Below are 17,172 nucleotides of genomic sequence, written 5' to 3' on the forward strand. Positions count from 1 at the left end.
CCACCCTATTTTATTTTTGTACACAGAGAGGGGGAGATTTTTCTGTATTAAATATAGATATTTATACGGCTAATAATTTGATTGATTAATGTTTTACGCCGAATCGGCAATATAATTTGAAGAAAAAAAATCTGTCCTTTCTGTTCGCTAGATCTGTATATTTTTGCGTATATTTGATTTCCTTTGTGTACCTGTACCTTGACAACCCCGGCTACGGGCTTCGACCAAACACAAGTAACATGCAAGGAAGATTCCGGCGAACTTTAGCTATACCATTTTTGGACCATCTTCAGAAGTAACTAACTTTTCGAAGTATGCATAAAATATCTTTAATCAATGACGAAGAGAAAGGTTCAAAATGTTCCTGTAGAGTGCAGATGGAGGGGGGATTCTGACTGTAGCTCTCCGATCTGTCAAAATATTTTTTTTCGGAGAGCTACAATAATGCATCTAACGCAAAATATAATGATATAAATTAATTGTCTCAATACCTGCACATCAATTAAACAATTTGAAGGAACTAATCGTAGTCATTTTACCAGTATATATGTAGGGACCTATAAACTAGTATATACAGGGGCAGATCCAGCAATCGTTGAAAAGGGGGGGGGGTGTTCTAGGTCGGTGTCCCCAGCACTCATGCATAGAATCACACCATGGTCACTTCAAGTCCGTAGCTACAAATATAAGAAGGGGGACCTCCAAAAACAGTTGAGAGGCAAAAACAAAATAAACCAAAACAAAAAATAAATTTAAAAAAACCACCTATATTCACCACATTCTAATTTTTTTTTTTTGGGGGGGGGGGGGGGGGGGGTAGGGGGATTCCTGTAACTTTTCTGTTCGGTACATTCTTTTAAATGCTTGAATCTGCGTATTTTCCGGAAACAAAAAATGTGGAGGGAGCTTCCAAAACATAGTATTATTAAAACTACAGCAAAAGATTATTCTCAGAATGCTTCATGCATTTAATTAATTTTAATTTAATTATTTTATTATTTAAAGTAAGATTACATAATTGGATTGGACATCAGGCATGGTCAATTTAAGTCCTCTCCAATGCTTCTTGCAGATGTAAATTAAGAGATATATATGATACAAAAGTAAGGAATTTTTTAAAGAATAGAGGCGTACTGTAAGACGATGTCAATCCCCCGCTCTTAGAAAAGACATTTGACATTTCTCAACTCTAAACGTCCATGAAAGCTATATTTTCAAAATTTATACGATGTATATCATGATCTTTAAAGCCATATATTCTGTATTTCATTGTTTTAAATTTTCAAAATAATATATTTTTGAAAAATACATGTGTTTTAAGTAAAGAAAATAGTTAATACATTTAAAAAAAGCTTTTCATACAATTCTGAACACGGAGAACTCTCTCTCTCTCTCTAATAATACAATTTTATCTTCGACCGTAATGTGCTACGCTAAAAAGTATATGCATTATTGTCTTTCAGTATTTTCTAAATAAACGAGTCGAAGAAAATTTTTTCAGAAAAATTGTGATATTTTATAATGTTCAATTAACTTTTTTGTAATTTACGTGAAAAGTTCTATCTTTATATTAAGCGTAATGATACAAATAATAAGTTCTTATAATTTTTCTAATAATTTTCATTGTACATACGGTCTGCCATATATTCTTTAATTTACACATTTAATTCTGTATTTCATTGTTTTAAATATTTTTGATTAATAATTTATTTTTTCAATCAACATGTATTAAGATATGTGACAAAAAAAGATGACGCATGATAAGAACCCTCTCTCTCTCTCTCTCTCTCTCTCTCTCTCTCTACTAGCTTCAGTGTTTGGCACAAGACCGTTGTTACGCATAAACCAGCACCTGCGCTATGCGCAAACTAAGCGCAATTTTTTGTGCACAATAAATATACATTTTTTTTATTCTCAAAAATGTGCATTTAGCTCTCCGGTCTGTCAATATTAAACTTTTTTCTACACACACAGTTCCGCGATGCTTATTTTGTGATTATGCAATCATATGTGTGTTTAATTTCTAGATAATTTCGAACTTATTCATATATACAATGTTAAAAACGATGTTACAAAATGTTGAGATGAGAGATTTCAATATTTTAGCCCCCCCCCCCCCCCCTGCAAAAAAAAACACACACACACACAAAAAGAAAAAACACAAACTACTAAACTTCAAATCTTTTGAAAACGTTGAAGTTGGCCCTGTGTAACTATCGGGCATGTGCAGTTTCCGTGTCATATCAGGTGGAGACACGTGCCGCGATAAGTTTACCTGTCACGGTGTAGTTTTTTAAAGGTTTTTCATTAAAATACTGTTAACGGAAGACTTTTCCTTGATTCTGATGATTAAGATTATTCTTATTATTCTTTTTATTTGTTTTCTATCCTAAAGCCAACTTTGAGGTCCTCATATTTCACTCATTTCTCAATGGATTTTGCTCAAATTTTCAGACATTTAGACGGTAATAAATTCTATCAGAATGCTATCTAAAATTTCAAAAAGCCACTTCCGGTTTTGAGTTATTGATCCCTTTAAACGAAAATTTATAGGCTTTCGTTTCCAAAATTTTCTCAGAGACGGCTAAAGCTGGAGCAGAAATTTTACTGATTTTAGATAATAAAAGGATTGAAGTTGTGCACAGTGGTTTTTGTTTTTTTATTTCTCTATTCAAAATGGTGCTATATAGGGGTCAAAAATTAGAACGCCTAAAAGAGCATTTACACATATTTTGCTTTTTATCTTCTAAACTAAAAATATTTTGTTAAAACATATAAAACAAAATTTATGAAGAATTACAAGATCTTTCAAATGGTATCTCGAAAAAAAAAGGGATATGACCCCTAAATTAAGGGATCTAGAGGGGCCAAATGTTTTTTCCAGATATCTCAAAAAGTATTGAGAATTTGTAATACATCACACACAACAAAGTTGTTCAAAATGTCAACACAAATCTACGTCAAAATGCATCCGGTAACGTCACTTCCGGTTAAACCGGAAGTAGTCAAAAAATGCATATTTTTGCCGTTCTTGACAAGATTTTGGGTAGCAAATGTCACTGGAAGTATAAAACTTAATTTTCCGTCCATCGACATCACTTCCGGTCAAATGGAAGTAGCCAAAAATAGTTTATTTTTTAAAGTTTGATTCAAAATTGAAATTTTAAAGTGACTGGAGACGACTAAGCTCATTGCTTTCTTTTGTTGACGTCACTTCCGGTCAAAAAGGACGGAAGACCTACTCGTTGCTTTGCAACGAGTATTCTTTGTATATTCTATGTGATTTGAGAGGGTTTTCTACCTAAAGAGAACAAAGGGCTGTTGTCGTGCAAGTACACACACAGTTCCCGCAAGATGATGAATTGTGGGGGGTTTTCAATCATTGAAAATTATTATATAATAATTCATAAGTTACACAAGAGAACTTATTTATAAAATAACCTACATTTATTTTTAAACACTATAAAAGTTCATATAAGAACAACTATTTAGAACTTAAGGTTTCAATTTTTATTACTGATTTAAAATAAAACTATCCTGTTTAAAAATTAAATAATTTTCTAAAATATTTTACATGCTTAAAAATTAAATAATTTTCTAAAATATTTTACATGATTTTGTTTTCCCTAAGAACAACCGCTACGGCTTTTGAAGTTGGCCCTATGCTAAGGCCATATATCAGAAGAATTGCATGTGCAGTTTCTGTTGATATCATTACATAAAGATGTGAAGTTTGTTAATACTAAAACAAACATTTCTTCATCTACGATGTCCACTACTTTATTTTAATTCGCCGGTATGCTGTATTGATTTACTCTTTTAAAGAAAAACTTAAGATGCGTGTTCTTATATTTGACCATAGACTCAATCAAAATACAGGCCTGTAGGAAAGTAATTAAAATTTTCCGTTTGGGTAACGGTAATAAACTTACCGGGATTTTTTTAACTTACCAGATTCCCTTACGAAAAAAATTACATTAGAAGAGATAAAGGGCGGGACCAGCTAAAACTATGTGTATAAGTACAGTCCTACACATTAACTAATAAATATCTAGATGACTTTCGACACAATATTTCCAATGGGCTCACTTATACTCGTCACGACTAAAATACTGAATTACAATACTGTTAATTTTCCTGCCTTTGATTAGATATTGATTTAGTTCCACCCTATGATAACTCTCCTTAAAAAAAGGTTTTCAACATTCTGATACTTTAAACTATTTTACATGTTAAATGATGTGAGAAAACTGTGCACCACTTAGAACAGACTGACAGTATACTGAGTGTAACTATATATTTTGCTGGATTATGCATGGTTTTGATATTTTTCATTAATACACAATAAGATTTTCCTAAGTATTATGAACAAAGTTAAAATTTGTTAAAGTGAAAGGACGTATCAATAAAACCCGTCCAAAACTATTGTATTTTTTTCGGGGGGGGGGGGGGGGTCAGTTTTATAATGTAATTATGTTTCAGTTATACATGTACTGTGAAGCACGTGTACCAGATTTTTTTTTATTATACTAATATGTCGGGAGAAATAGAGATGGGGGTTTTACTTATTGATAATTCGAGTTCACGATATAATTATCAAGAGTTGATTTAACTTTAATATGACCAATATTGTAGTTCCATATTATAAGTGTGATCATGTCCAGCAACAGAGACTCGCAGTGTCACTTTTCTGCGATTCAAAACAGCGTACCGCAAGAAAAATCCTGCTTTCCGATGACAAATTATACAGACTGGTCAGCTTTTTCCGCGATTCTACTCTTTGCTTTTCCGTGACATATTTTAGCCTGTACCTCTTAAGAATCGATCCGTAAGCAATCTTTGCTCGCCCTCATTTTCGGTCTGCTACATTCACATTATACTGAGATAGTCCAAATCACTGAAATTTAAATGCATATAACTGCGCAGATAACTGAATAACACGTACATGTACACTCGATTATCAATTTTGAGTGAAAAAAAATTATCTTTGACATTTTTGACATTATTCCACCTTTGGAATAAATGTAACAGTTTTAAATTTCATAAAAAATTTCTATATGTCTCTGTTAGTAGTAAATTAATTATTTTATAATTGGTGGGGCGAAAAACCATTCGGCAATCCTACCATAATTATGTCAAATCTATAATTATTTCTTGAAGAAACGTGGTATAATTATGAAGGGATGAAATAATTGGGGAAAAGAAATTCTTTTTATTATTCAAATATAGCACTGAATCTCTCTCTTTACACCCTCTCCTAACATGGCCCTTTTGCTGTTTACTGGCTATCGTTGAAGTTCAGGCGTGCGTAACAGTGTATATACACTGTTACATGTAGTACTTAACCTCTACATCCCCAACTAACCCCAACTGGCATATTAATCCCAGCTACAGTAGCCCAAATTTTGAATTTGTGCGTGTTCCTGTTTTGGACACATTTTATAATTAGGTATAAAACAATAATGGTGTTAAATATGTTTTGAATAACAATATTATAGTCTGATTTCTGGTTAGGATTTACTAGTACCTGGGTTTACCTTATTTTACCTAGATGTATCATGAAAAGGAAGAATAAATATTAATTCAATGTTTATGAATATTTATTGGGAAAATGTTAATTTATTGAACATTTCACCTAACATTATATTTTAAAGAGACTGCCATTTCTTGAAAAACAAATAATTTTTAAAGCTGGTAATTCAGAAATTGACACCGATAATTATTCATGATTAATTATTTAGCATAGCTTGTTATTTTATTATCAGAGTAATAAATGAAAACTTGTTATGTACATGATAATTTTTGTTGCTTAATTTCTCATTTTATTTCAAATTCTTTCCTATACGTTCATATTTCCCCTATCTACCGACTTCGGCATAGACTTTACTAATAAAGTAATTATCTCATTCGGTCAAATTCCCGTTTTGCCACAAGTTTAAGTTTATTTAAATCGAGCCCCTCATTTACTGCCAAGAAAAGAAGAAGATCAACTTGCATATGGATTTTCAAGAGATCTCGAAAGAAACTTTTAAAAAACCGTCATTTTTGGCACACCGTTTGTCAATATGCACGGATATATTTCACTTGTCTTTATTTTCAAAAGTTCCTCATTGTCACAACGACCGAACGGTTACCTGAGGAGGGGGAGTGATCGAAGTAACAGTGGTGTTATTTACCTGGAGACCCCCAATACCCAAGATGTCAAAAATCTGTGTATACTTAGCATTACACAGGAAGTCTGTGTTTGGTAATCAGGGCCATCATTACGTGCTTTGTGTCTGGTTTTGAGTGAAACTACATAAAATAATTATTTTAATATGAAATTTATTTGTAAACTTAACGCATTCATCGTAATCATGGTAATGTTTTGAAGAAAAAAAAATAATAATAAGATACACGTACATATCGTTTTAGAAAATGTTTTCCTTACCTAAATGAAAAAATCACGAGTAAAGACTACAAATCAATAACATTTATCTTTTTTAATCTTCAATAAAATCAGGTAGAAAAAGGTGAAATTTCACGTGGGAGTAGGAGGAATTCTGTGAAAACAAATAATTAACTATATATTCTTAAATTTAGGTATTAAGTTGCTATTTCTTGTCATATCTTTTTATTATTTCAAAAATCCAAAATAAATCATAATAGATGTATTCATTATTTTCTGTCTTTAAATGTACAAAATACAGGTAAATCTAAACATCTATTGTTATTTGCAAGTGGGAATAGGTGGAATTGAGATATTTAAAAAGTGGGAATAGCTAGAAGACACCCGGCAAATAGAGCCGGTTTCTGTGGACGCGGTCTTTTTTCCTACAGATAACGTGGACAATATAACATTTACAAATAACAAACAACAGTGAAGATAGAAAAGACATATTTTATAAATTAAATGTCAATGTTTTAATAATCTATACTTTCAATTATTTTTTTAAATAAAATTCAAACATATTGGAGTTTTCTAACCTGCGTGTATACTAAGCGGGTACTATGACTATGTACTAATTTTCTAATTATGTATTTGTCCTTTAATTAATTTTTTACTTCGATGAAAAAGTAAAAGAGTGATGATATTTATATATACATATATATTTTCGTTATCTTCAGCTTTCCATTAGGAATAAAGACAGACGTTAGATCATTTAAGCATTAATTATATTATAGGGTAGATTGTATCCATATATAATTATATATTTACAAAGATAACACGTGAAAAGGGAATCTTTTGTAATCCAGGCCGTTTGTTATGCATTCCATTTTATCATTCATTAGGACTTTCAATTACGGCAAATCACTCTCCTAAATTCTACAGATACTGTAAAATCACATATTTTCGTGGGGTCAAATTTTCGTGGTTTGAGGAAAAAATGTTGGTTCGTGGGGATTTGATTTCGTGGATGAAGAACTTTTTAGTAGTTGTGCATATGAAAATTTACATTTCGTGGTGGACATAAATTCGTGGGTCTCTTCATACCACGAAAACAACGAAAATTAAACCCCCACGAAAATTAGTGATTTCACAGTATCTTGGACGACATATCGCCGCTATGAAGATTGAAAACACGTATTTAGCCGCAGAACTGTAGCGTTATGGTATTATATCTGAAGATTTGGCCATAATGCTACAGATCCAGTAATGAAAAAAAACAAAAAGAAAACCCTGTAATTTACGGCGTAAAATATTTTTCGCACTGTTTGGGAGAATTACTCCACTTTCCAAAATTTTCAAATGAATCATCAACCTTTCCATGCATAATTCTAAACACCAAGACTTTGGTAGAGGCGGCCATAAAGGTTTGCAAAGTGTATAAAATACATAGATATAAGTAATGGTCATTTTAGAGAACACTGCACCAAAAGTTATTAATCATAACATGTTGATGGATGCTCTTTTAGAAAATTTAAGGCTTAATTTTTAATTAAATTGTAAGATATCAAAAGAGTCGAGAGGTATGTAATGTATGCTTCATCTTCCTACAACTTTAAAAAATATAGCCAATCTAATTCATACATTTGATAAATTTCATAAATCAGAAGTTATATTTAGTTTTTAGTTACATGCATATTTTTGGGAAAGGGTGGGTCATTATTTGGGATATCATGAATTACAGTAATCTGCACTGGGCACTTAAAAAACAGACGAATGTCAAGCCAGTTTTCACTTGATTTTAACTGAATTATTAGCTCAAAATTTTGTAGAACTAAAGTAGTCGTATGCATATGATACATGTTTATGTTCAACGTGCTATGCAGTAAAAACTGTTTCCATTGTATGTTCACTATTTACATTTTAAATAAAAGATGTTTTACACTTCTAATATTTTCATATTAGCTTCCACAAAATGTGCAATTTTGCATGACAGCATGCTGCATGTATACACAAATGGATAATAAACAGGAAATGACACGTGTCGTGATCAGTCGGTGTGGACATGAATTCTTGAATATATGACTTTGTGTATATCATCGCTTAGGCTGAAATTCCGATAGGTGTGAGAATATCCTACGGCCAATATATTTTCAAAGGTGTGAAATCTGAATTTGAAACCTCTGATTTGATTGACAGGTCAGCTACCTGTGCTACATGATAATCTGAATTTGCATGCTTTGAAGACACATGCGTCAAACACTTTAATGTACATGTACGCGCCTTGTACATACTCGGGTTTGATAAACTGATAGAGTTTGCAGGGATCCATATGTTTTCTAAATATTTTCATTTATTCCTGTTGTGTATTGGAATTGTTTTTAATAAAATTTAAAGCATAAATAATATAATTTTGATAAAGAGACAAAAAACAAAAAAAAAAAAAAAAAAAAAAAAAAAAAGACAAAAAACACCGAAATCGGCGATTTCTCGGAAATACGGCCGATCATGGGCATGTGCTGATTTTGAATAAAACAAAATTACTACAAAGTTAAGGAGTGTAATCCGTGCTAAAAACAAATTTTAAATGATTTTTTGATAGATAATTAAAGGTTTTGATATAAAATATGCGATAGCATTAAAGAAATATAATTAATTTATGTCTCAGAACTGTAGCATTATAGTTTTATATATTAGGATTTGACCATAAAGCTACAGGACCCGTAATAAAAAAAAATGCAATTTACGGCGCTAGATATTTTTCGCAGTCTGTCAATTGGGAGAATTTCTCCACTTTCCAGCACTAGTATATTATCTTTCCCTCCATTGTTCTAGAAACATTAAAACATTTTCAATGAAAAAATGACAATTTTATTGCTTTTTGTTTTTTCTAAAAGCATATATATGATCTTTCTAAATCTTATAAGATTGAAGTGTCATTAAACGTAAATTCACCCATTATCATATTATTCAAATTCAGAAAAATAAGGTATTGTGAAAGTTTTCCATTAAATGGCTATGCTTTTTTTATAAATATATTGAAAGATGACAAATTTGGTATTGTTTTTCTGATAAACCCATGATCTTTCTAAATATAAAAAGATATGTATTATTTTCTTGTCAAAGCAAGATCTTTCTAAATCTTCAAAGATTTAAAGTCAATATTCCAACAACAAAAAATTATTTCAAAGAATGCTTCCATTATAATGTTGAACTGAGTAAATTGACAATGGTGTGTTCTCTTAAATGGCCATATCTTTTTTATTTCCAAATAAATGAAAACAAACTTGTTATTATTTTTCTTGTCAAAGCATGATCTTTGTAAATATAAAAAGATTTAAAGTCAACCCCCCCCCCAAAAAAAAAAAAAAATTCACAGAATGCTTCCATTTTCATGTTGAACTGAGTTAATTGACAATGGTGTGTTCCCTTGAATGGCCATATCTTTTTTATTTTCAAATAAAATGAAGACAAATTTTGTTTTATTTTTCTTGTCAAAGCTTGATCTTTCTAAATCATAAAAGGTATAATGTCAGAAAGCCCCTCAAAAAAATTTATATCTCAAAGAATGCTTCCATTATCATGTTGAACTGAGTAAATCGACAATGGTGTGTTCCCTTAAATGGCCATATCTTTTTTATTTTCAAATAAATGAAAACAAATTAGGTATTATCTTTCTTTTTAAAGAATTATATTTCTAAATCATAAAAGATTTCAAGTCAAAAAACCAAAAAAAAAAAAAAAATTATTTCAAAGAATGCTTCCATTATCATGTTGAACTGAGTAAATCGATAATGGTGTGTTCCCTTAAATGGCCATATCTTTTTTATTTTCAAATAAATGAAGACAAATTTGGTATTATTTTTCTTGTCAAAGCATGATCTTTCTAAATCATAAAAGATTTAAAGTCAAAAAGCCAAAAGAAAAAAAAATTCTCTCACAGAATGCTTCCATTATCATGTTGAACTGAGTAAATCGACAATGGTGTGTTCCCTTAAATGGCCATATCTTTTTTATTTTCAAATAAATAAAGACAAATTTGGTATTATTTTTCTTGTCAAAGCATGATCTTTCTAAATCATAAAAGATTTAAAGTCAAAAAGCCAAAAAAAAAAATTGTTTCAAATAATACTTCCATTATCATGTTGAACTGAGTAAATCAACCATGGTGTGTTCCCTTAAATGGCCATATCTTTTTTATTTTCAAATAAAAAAAGACAAATTTGGTATTATTTTTCTTGTCAAAGCATGATCTTTCTAAATCATAAAAGATTTAAAGTCAAAAAGCCAAAAGAAAAAAAAAAATATTTCAAAGAATGTTTCCATTATCATGTTGAACTGAGTAAATCGACAATGGTGTGTTCCCTTAAATGGCCATATCTTTTTTATTTTCAAATAAATGAAAACAAATTTGGTATTATTTTTCTTGTCAAAGCATTATCTTTCAAAATATTAAAAGATTTAAAGTCAAAAAGCCGAAAAAAAAAATTCTCTCACAGAATGCTTCCATTATCATGTTGAACTGAGTAAATCGACAATGGTGTGTTCCCTTAAATGGCCATATCTTTTTTATTTTCAAATAAATAAAGACAAATTTGGTATTATTTTTCTTGTCAAAGCATGATCTTTCTAAATCATAAAAGGTATAATGCCAGAAAGCCCCTCAAAAAATTTATATCTCAAAGAAAATTCCCATTATCATGTTGAACTGAGTAAATCGACAATGGTGTGTTCCCTTAAATGGCCATATCTTTTTTATTTTCAAATAAATAAAAACAAATTTGGTATCATTTTTCTCCTTAAAGCTTGATCTTTCTAAATCATAAAAGATTTAAAGCCAAAAAAAAAAAAAAAAATTATTTCAAGTGAAAAAATGCTTCCATTATCATGGTTAACTGAGTAAATTGACAATGGTGTGTTCCCTTGAATGGCCATATCTTTTTTATTTTCAAATAAATGAAGACAAATTTGTTATCATTTTTCTTGTCAAAGCATGATCTTTTTAAATATAAAAAGATTTAAAGTCAAAAAGCCAAAAAAAAAAAAAAAAAGAGAAAAATTATTTCAAAGAATGCTTCCATTATCCTGTTGAACTGAGTAAATCGACAATAGTGTGTTCCCTTAAATGGTCATATCTTTTTTATTTTCAAATAAATTAAGACAAATTTGGTATTATTTTTCTTGTCAAAGCTTGATCTTTCTAAATCATAAAAGGTAAAATGTCAGAAAGCCACTCAAAAAAATTTACATCTCAAAGAATGCTTCCATTATCATGTTAAACTGAGTAAATCTACAGTGGTGTGTTCCCTTAAATGGCCATATCTTTTTTATTTTCAAATAAATGAAGACAAATTTGGTATTATTTTTCTTGTCAAAGCATGATCTTTCTAAATCATAAAAGATTTAAAGTCAAAAAAAAAAAAAAAAAAAATTTCTCTCAAAGAATGCTTCCATTATCATGTTGAACTGATGTAAATTCGACAATGGTGTGTTCCCTTAAATGGAATGAAAACAAATTTGGTATTATTTTTCTTGTCAAAGCATGATCTTTTTAAAAATAAAAAGATTTAAAGCCATATCTTTTTTATTTTGAAATAAAAGATGACAAATTTTGTATTACCGGTATTTTACTTGTAAAAGCATGACATTTCTAGATATAGAAAAAGATATAATATTAGAAAGCACCCCCCCCCCCCCCAAATAAAAATATATTCAAAGAATGCTTCCATTATCTTGTGCTGTTTTTCTTGTAAAAGCAGACCCTTGTGGAACTGTGGTTAAAGTTCTGTTTGAGTTGCTAAAAAGTTGATGTCATGGTTAAAATTCTGTTGGAACTTGGAAACCAGGAGAGAATTTAAGAGAGACCTGAAACAACATACAACCAATTTATCTAAATATAAAAAGATACAGTGTCAGAAACAAAAAAGAACATAAATCAACAGCGTTAATCTCAGTAAATCACTATTAGTATATTGATTTTCTTATGATCATAATTTTTTTAAGACAAATTATTACATGTTAAATTTGGTTTCACACTGCTCTACACTGCATTGATGATGAATAACATTTTTCTTATAAATATCATATTGTGGATAGCTGAGAACTGGAATGAAAGTTCATATTGCACCCAGCCCCTGAAAAAAATACATTGACAATTAATCCCTTGGTTTGAAAATTAACGAACATGCAAGAGGAATGTGCTTCTCAGGAAAAACACTCTAAAATATCCATTCTTCAACAGCTAGTAGCCTGCATTAAAAGAGAGCGAAACGTCTGGGGGTGAATCCACTCATTTGGGGACGAATATATTTGTTACCGATCAAGGTCTGCAAGACGCTTAGTTTTCGGAGCAAGAATTTGAAGGAAGACAGTGAATGTTGACAAAGATTGTAAGAAAGCTCAAAGTACAAAAACTACGGATTAATTCACGTACATTTAAATCAATCTAGTCTCATTTATACTCATTTTATTGAGATATTGGTTTAAAATGCTTGAATTAGTTCACTAACATCACAAATCACAATCGGATGCAATAACAAGTGTGTAACATCACAATCAATGCATTGTATTATTCTGCAATAACAAGTGTGTAACTGTGTAACATGTATCTCAACATGTATATCAGTGGTATAAATTGTGTTTATAAACATCATTTACATTTTAAAATTGAACATATAATGTTATTCTACATGCCTATTAAGAATAATTAGAAATGATAATTAAAGCCATATATTAAAGTTATGTAATTATGTAAGTTGATAAAAATATATAGCAACCACTATTTCTGTAATGTGTTATTTAAATCTTTTGTATCTTTCGAAAATCTTGTGTTACATGTAGAGTTACGGAAAAGTTATATCTTTATATAAAGTAATGATACAAATAATAAGTTCTTATAATTTAAGTCCAATAATTTTCATTGTACATACGCCATATATGGCTTTAAGTTTTATTACTTTTTACATTATGCCTTAGTAGAATAATTCGAAATTTAATTTAAAAAAAAACCATGGACGTCATGAAAAAATGTTTTTAAAAACATATTTTAAACATACATAGAGATTTAAAATTGCAAACAAAACATCGATTTGGGCTTTATTTTAATCTTGATAATTATTTAAGTGAGTTATTCGAAATAGGCCTACAGTTCAATGTAAACATACCTTATGAAAAGTATGAAAGACAAGCAGTAACACAATAATTTCATTGATTAAATGATTAAAGGTAGTTGGAAGTCCTATACATTTTGGTAGCAAGTCTTGCCACTGTGGACTATAGATTATCATATTTTTGGAATATTGAAGACACACTATGAAAACATTGCAAAAATAAAAAATCTTGGAATTTGTTCATTACTGATTTAATAAGTAGGCATTAAAAACTGAATACATTGTTGCTAGGGAAACATTATATAAAACTTTCTGGGGTTCTTTTTAGAATTTGACAGTTATGATGGCTGTTTGTTTTCAATGGGTGTTAATATTTAATAATTGGTCAGCTGCAAAATGTTATTTATCAACTATTCAGTTGTAAATGTGTGTTTTCATCTATATTTTTTCAAGTCATTCTTTTTTGACACAATATAAGGTATATTGCTGATTTTTAGCTGTAGCTAAATGCAGTTGAATCAAATTCATATAGGAGAAGAAGAAATCCTATAGGAATTTAAAATTTCCTACAGGATATTTTTCTCCCTTAGGAGCAAGTAAATAATTCAAAAGTGAAAAAATGTCCTACAGGAATTTCTGACTGAAAAAGAGAATCCTACAGGAATTTAAGAAATCCTATAGGATATATTTTTCCTAAGGGATTTTTTCTCTCTCCCATAGGAAATTGTATTCCTACAGGAGATTGAATTCTCCCATAGTAATTTAGTTTCCTGTAGGATTACTTAAATATCCTACAGGAAATTAAGAAATCCTGCAGGATTTTGATAATATCCCTCAGGAATTTTATTTTTCCTAAAGGAAATTTTTTTTCCCATAGGAATTTTTTGTTCAAAGGTGATTATCTCACCTGACAGGTGTGATTTACCTGTAACAAAGGTAGTTATGAACTCTGTGAGTGATGGTCTACCACTTGGTATACATGATTTTTATGTGAAATGAGAATTTGGCGGGCGCCAAAATGCCACTTTTGAAACTGCATAATTATCCGGCACATTTTAGGATTAAAAAAATTGGTATGTCTCCTGCAACCTTACATAAATTATAGTGTTTATTATTTAATTCAACCCAAGCTTCAAAGACATCTTTCCAAAACTTGTTTTTAAGGTTCTTCATGATATTTTTAATATATTCAATGCCGCATGTTAATATTTTTGTCCAATCTATATTAGGTATAAAGTTTTGTAAACCTTTATCTGACAGAATAAGCTGTCTCATCCAAAATAACTGAAGTGATGCAGTTTTACTCCGCCTTCTTCATACTTTTTTACTAAGACATCTTTCTTCACTCTGTGTTGTGGACAGTTCCATATAAATGAGAAAAATAATTTTTCCAATTCCTTCAAAAGGTTTTCTGGTGGATTAGGAATAGCCATTAGTATATGGTTTAGCAGCGGTAAAACAAGACTTTTAAGAACAGTTATCTTTCCAATAGGAGTTAAATATCTCTTACTCCACTGACTAATTATAGATTTTATTTGTCTTAATTTTGGTTCATAATTGAGTCTTTCAACTTCATTCAAATCAACATCATAATGAATTCCAAGTAAGGTAAGTCTTGTACATCACCATTTAAGATTATACTCATGACTTAGTATTTCTTGACTAAATCTTTTGGAAGCAATCCAAACTGCATGGGATTTTGAACAGTTGATATATAAACCAGACATTTCGGAAAATTTCTCTAAATGTTTTCATCACTTCTGTCAATGATTCTTTGCTACCGTGTAAAAGGATTGACGTGTCATCTGCTAATTGGGATATTTTCTTTTCCATGTTTTTTACAGTCATTCCCTTAATTTTTTTTATTTTTTCTTATCATTATTGCTAAAATTTCTGCACACAGGATAAAGATATAGGGTGATAGAGGATCCCCTTGTCTACACCCTCTCTGTATATTAAATCTTTGTGAAAAATTACCACTTTGATTAATTGTGGAACTTATATTAGTATAACACAGTTTCACCCATTTTTTGTATTGAGGGACCAAAATTAAAAAACTGCAAGGAATTCTGAATAAAATTCCATGAAATAGTGTCGAAAGCTTTCTCGAAGTCAATCAAAAGTAACAGGCCTGGTATATTTTCTTCTTCTGTGTACTGCATTATATCATAAATCAAACGTGTATTTTCTCCTATGTACCTATTTGAAATAAATCCTGTTTGATCATTATTTATCAATTTGTCAAGTTTATTTTTTATTCTGTTAGCAATAGTACCTGATGCAATTTTATATACAGTATTTAGGAGTGTTATTGGCCGCCAGTTTTTGAGAAATTGTCTTGGCTTATCCCCCTTTGGTAAAAGTGTTATTATGCCATGTCTCTGTGTGATAGACATAAGGTTATTCTCATATGTATAATTAATTGATCTAACAACAAAATGTCCAAGGTATTTCCAAAAAACTTTAAAAAATTCTGTTGAAAAACCATCAGAACCTGGTGATTTGTCTGCTTTCATTTTATGTAAAGTGCTAGAAGCCTCCTGTAAAGTGATGAAACCTTTTAATTCTTCAGCTTCTGCATTAGATAATCTTGTAGAATCTTCACTTATTAGATCAGACTCAAATTCTTTCAGTGGTTTACTCAATACAGATTCAGAATATAATTAAGGTCTTCCGTTTCAAACGGAAGACCTTCTACTGATTCTGATGACTAAGATTATTCTTTTTTTTTCCCTTTTCCTAGACGCCAACTTTGAGGCCTCATATTTCACTCATTTCTCAATGGATTTTGCTCAAATTTTCAGAGTTTATAGACGTTACTAAACTCTATCAGAATTTTGTCTAGCATTTCAAAAATTCACTTCCGGTTTTGAGTTATTTCCCTTTAAACGAAAATTTATAGGCTTTCATTTCCAGACAAAGGCTCGGAGATGGCAAAAGCTGAAGCAGAAATTTTACTGATTTTACACAAAAGAAGGATTGAAGTTGCGCATAGCGGTTTTTGTTTTTCGATTTCTCTATTAAAAATGGTGCTATATAGGGGTCAAAAAATAGAACGCCTGAAAGAGCGAAAATTTACACATATTTTGCTTTTTATCTTCTAAACTAAAAATATTTTGTTAAAACATATAGAACAAAATTTGTGCAGAATTACAAAATCTTTCAAATGATATTTCGAAAAAAGGGCTGACCCCTAAATTAAGGGATCTAGAGGGGCCAAAATTTTTTCCAGATATCTCAAAAAGTATTGAGAATTTGTAATACGCCCAAGAAGCAAAGTTGTTTAAAATGTCAAGCCTAATCTATTGAAGTCATCAAAATGCGTCCGGCGACATCACTTCCGGTCACCGGAAGTCGTCAGAAAATGCATATTTTTGCCATTCTTGACAAGTTTTTGGGTAACATATGTCACTGGAAGCATGAAACTTAATTTTCCGTCCGTCGATATCACTTCTGGTCAAACCGGAAGTAGCCAAAAATTACTTATTTTTTAAGGTTTTGATGCAAAATTGAAATTATAAAGGGACTGGAGACGGCTTAGTTCATTGCTTTCTTTTGTTGACGTCACTTCCGGTCAAAACAGGACGGAAGACCTACTCGTTGCTTTGCAACGAGCTTTGCTCTAGTTTTTCATAAAAATTCTTTGTTTCTTCTAAAATTTGTGCTTGATCATGGATTATCTCTCCTGTATCTAAT

The sequence above is a fragment of the Saccostrea cucullata genome, unplaced genomic scaffold, assembly GCF_032062105.1.
Source record: "Saccostrea cucullata isolate Sc308-1 unplaced genomic scaffold, CSIRO_AGI_Scuc_v1 ctg5404, whole genome shotgun sequence".
Taxonomy (NCBI): Eukaryota; Metazoa; Mollusca; class Bivalvia; order Ostreida; family Ostreidae; genus Saccostrea; species Saccostrea cuccullata.